The following is a 4,676-nucleotide window of genomic DNA, read 5'->3' on the forward strand; positions in this document are numbered from 1 at the left end:
GCCCAGGCGGGTCTTGAACCTGCAGGCTCAGGCAATTCACTCACCTCAGCCTCCCAAAGCGTGGGATTACAGGCTGAGCCACCGAGCCCGGCCCATAGCTTCATTTTTTTATATGTGTGGTTAGGCAACTAGAGATGTCTTTTTTTTTTTTGCTTTCTCTGGATTGATTGTTATTATACAAGCATAGGCTTAACATCTCACTTCAGATGGACACTATCAATGTTCTACTTTACTGTTTTAACACAGCACATTTTCTTATCATAGAATTTAGTATTCTTAAGTAATATGGCATTAAAGATGAAAACCATACACATAGGCATCTTATAAAATTCATTAAATGATTGCTAAAATTTATATATATGAGTTTTGTCAACATCTAATTTATCGTAAGACTAATTTAACTTAATATAATGCTTTATATAACTGATATTTGATCTCAAAGACATAGAATCTTATTTTAATTATGCTGACAATTTTAGAAAGCCATTTATTCATTATTCCCTAATGAACAGTTATGAGTAGAAGCTTGCAATGGTTAGGAGGCCAGGCTCGGAGGCCAGGCTCTGAGACCAGACTACTCCAATTTGGCTTTTGTCTCTGCCAATTACTAGCTGTGTGACTGGGCAAATGACTTTAATATTGCTTAGATAAAGTGTCTCAGTCTCCTTATCTGTAATAAGGGGATATTTATAGAACCTGACATACAGTGATTTAGCAAGGTATAAATGGATGCAGAGGCTAAAAAATGCCTGACACATGATTTTCTCTTAACACATTTTGCTTATTCATACTATTAATTATAGTGATTATAGTGGTAGAAGGAGGAGGAGAAGAATCAGTGTTGGTGTTAGTATGTGCCAGATGACAAGTGACATATTTTTTCCCTCAAGGAGTTATAGTCTACTAAAAGGGCGAAAACATAAGCACATCAATTCACACTACTGTGTTTGGTTCCACCGTGGATGAAAGCACATGTGAGATCAGGAACGTTGTTAAAGAGGGCACCAGAGAAGAAAAATCACCAAGATTGGCTTATAGAGTTCTAAAAGAAGTTAGCAACAACAACAAAAAAATGAAGACACAATGTTCCAGGCACATACAGATGCACATGAATCTAGGGACTTGGAAGACGATTGTACATTCAGCCTCTGCCTGTAGTATACCCATGGCACTCTATACTGTGGGACATGGGGGAAGACAGAGTTCAGATTGTGAAAGGATTTGTGCTCCTTGTGGAAATGTTTAGATTTTACATTGAAGGCATTAGAAAGAAAAAGAATCATAAAATTTCATTTTGTGTGATTAATTTTAAAATATCGCTAGTCATTATTGTGGACAATAGGTTAATAGGCAATGAGGTGGGACAGATAAGGAAGATAGAAAATTACTGCATTAATTCAGAAATAACCACAAAGTTCTGGAGGGAAGTAGGGACAGTACATAGAATTACAACTTGAAAATATCCAAAGTGCTGAGAAGAGTAGAAAAGCTAGAGGTGTAAATGGGAGATTATGAAATTTTGGAAATGTTTGCATCAATATGACTGTAGTTAAGTGAAAGTTTAAATTCATAAAAAAACAAGAAAGAATATACGATTGGCTACGCGATACCAAATGTTAAATATTTCTAAGCTTGAAGCTATCTTTGTGAGTCAATGACACACTAAATGAATAAAATAAGAATCAAATAAATATTTCTATGTGTATTTATATGTCTATATATCTACTAATGCATAGTTATTGTGTGCTATTATGTCCTAGATGCTCTTCTAAGTACTAAGACTATAACATTATTATTTTAAGAAGCAAAATGAAAGGTAAATCTATATCTAAACTCATGTTTCAGGAATTTTGTATAATTATTTTACATACACATTACAACACAAGAATAGTCCTATGAAATGAATATTAATAACCCATTTTATATATGAGGAATCTAAAGTTAAAAACATTTAAATAATTTGTTTAAAATTTGATAACTAACAAGTGGAGCAGCCAGGGTTGACAGGTAATCAATTAAACTGCGTATTTTATTTCTAAACAATTACACTACATTTCTGACAAAGTTGGGGAAAAAAAATGACTGGACCTATAACATATTCAATGTTGCATTAGGAAGGCCACACTTCTTCTGTTTGAAGAAAAGAAAGGCTACTTTAGTAGTAGCACATTAATATTGTATTCTTAATGTGCTAACATCACATGGTAGTTGACTGTAAAATATGAAAAAAAAGGTCTTTGCATTTTAGAAACATGCTTTTGGAGTGTAGATCTCAAAATTTAGAAAATTCTACTGAAATTATTAAAAAGACAGAAAAAGGCAGCTAAGAATGTTGAAGCAGTGCTTAATCAAGAGAACAATTTTGCCATGTTTTGAACGTATTTTCACCTGTAAAAGGATAAATAGAATATACCTCAGCTTTAGGACATTTTGATTATTTTAAAGAAATTAAAGAGACCCAATGGCTTCCCACTTGATACCCTTTACATGAAAACTTTTAAGATGTATAGCTCAAAGTAATGAGCGACCAGAAGAGTATCTCCTCATCATGAGCACCCTAGGGGCTGGCAGAGTCTTTTGGCAAGGTTAGTTACTCTCCTGCTGCCTTTGCCTATAGTGCATTAGTCTGCTTGCTTTACAGAGCTGACATTCAGGGATCAGTCCTTACTGAGGACTGCTGACATTTTAGTTTTGTCCGTAAGCTGAACTTTGGTGAACTTGAGACATAAAGAAAGAGATTGCAGGAAAGATATTTATAGATGAATGAATAGATGATAGATAGATTAGATAGATAGATAGACAATAGTTAGAATAAATTTTAAAGCAGGAATAATTTGCTATACATGTAGTAATTTTATGAATAAGCAAATACAACTTTTTTCAAGAGTTGTAACGTTTTTAGAAATGACTTAGATAATGGTAATTTAACTTGAATTGCTTTTGAATGCAATATGGAGTCATTCTTTCTTGTCTATTGTTTAATTCTGGATTGTAAATTTATTTTTGTATGTAGCTGTAAACTTGAGTTTCTTTCATAACCAAAACTCATGGAGTATAATTAAACAATTTACACCATCAAGAATCTATTCTTTGAGTTAACAAGGATGTTAATCTGTATACACAATAGTATTTAAAGAGTAAAAAAAGTTGTTATGTTACTAGAAGAATGGACACTATGCAATAAATGTAAATTTTAGCATATGAGTTTTGGTGCTAGAATGTCTAGACTTACTAGATGTGGGGCACTGGGAAATCAATTCACTTAATGTTGATTCAGTTTCCTTCATCTATAAAAATTCACTTGTTTGTTAGCATGGCTATAGGTACAAATAATTTAAAGAAAATCTGTATTTGAATCATTTTACAAAGTACTTGGTAAATATTTAGCAATAACTTGAACATTAACTGTGTGGAATACAGTTCATCTTCTGAAATAAATGATTTGGCTTAACTACACAATGACTAAGGGTTTAGTTAAGGGTACACATTAACTTATTTGCATATTAGTTAACTCATTATTTCCTTTGACTTGCCTTTCCCCCTAACAATGATGAACTCTGCCTGAGCCATGTTTTCCTGGAAAATAACATAAATCTCTTAATAGCTAAAAAATATACCACCCTGCTGCATCCTGACCTTCTCTCCCTCCTGCCATTTTGTGTTCTAGATAACAACCTACTGCAAGTAAATATCCATTCCTCATAAGTTAGATTCATAGATGACCCTCTTGTCTATATATCGCAATGTTAGACACAGAACTTCTAAATTCCAGTTCTCTGTCTCATAAATGATTAGCTGAACTATTTGTCCCATTGACCAATATAAATAAAATGTGGGGTAACCTGACATGATCAAAATTTAGTCAATTTTTTTCAGACCCCTGAATATGGGTTCCTGTTAACAAGACCTCCTGAGATCAGTTGTCTTCGAAGGAGAAAAACATCCCTTCATCAACTATCTGATCTACCACCTGCTCATCCCCCTCCTACACACAGTCTTTCTACCTTTGTTTATATTTCCAAACAAAATTGGATTTGCCTGTGATCAGTGGAAAGTGAAACACCAAAACACTGGGTTATTGCAATGAGAAAGGTTTATTCTGAATCCATTGATAAGAAAGAAGGAGAAAAGGTTCAACTCTGTCTTCTAGAGATGGGATCTGGGTAAGGTTTAGTAAGCGTAGGGTAATAAGGTATGATCTGATTGCTCTTGCTATGAAGTGGTGTCAGGAGGCATGATCTTATTGGATCCTGCCATGTAGTGATTCCAGAGCTTGGTCTGATTAGATCCTGGATCCAGCCATATGATAACTCCTTCTTAATTCAGTCCATACTCCTCAATCTAAACACTTAGGTTCCCCCTGTGGTTACATGTTTGATTCCTGGGCATCCTCAGGTTACATGACCTTTGTCCTGAGGATCCATGACAACTGAACTTTCTGATATCACAAAACCTCCCCACGTTGAAACAAGAAGACATTGAGGCACTAAATAGATCAATAACAACCCAGGAAATTGACTCTGTCATAGGAAAACTACAAACACAAAAAAGCCCTGAACTGGATGGTTTTCCAACAGAATTCTACAAAATGTACAATGAGGAGCTGATACTAATCCTACTAAAAGTATTCCAGGCAATGAGAAAGATGGAATTCTCCCCAAATTATTTTACAAAGC

Source organism: Carlito syrichta, unplaced genomic scaffold (assembly GCF_000164805.1).
Source record: "Carlito syrichta isolate Samal-C Ts95f unplaced genomic scaffold, Tarsius_syrichta-2.0.1 Scaffold315113, whole genome shotgun sequence".
NCBI classification, from domain to species: Eukaryota; Metazoa; Chordata; class Mammalia; order Primates; family Tarsiidae; genus Carlito; species Carlito syrichta.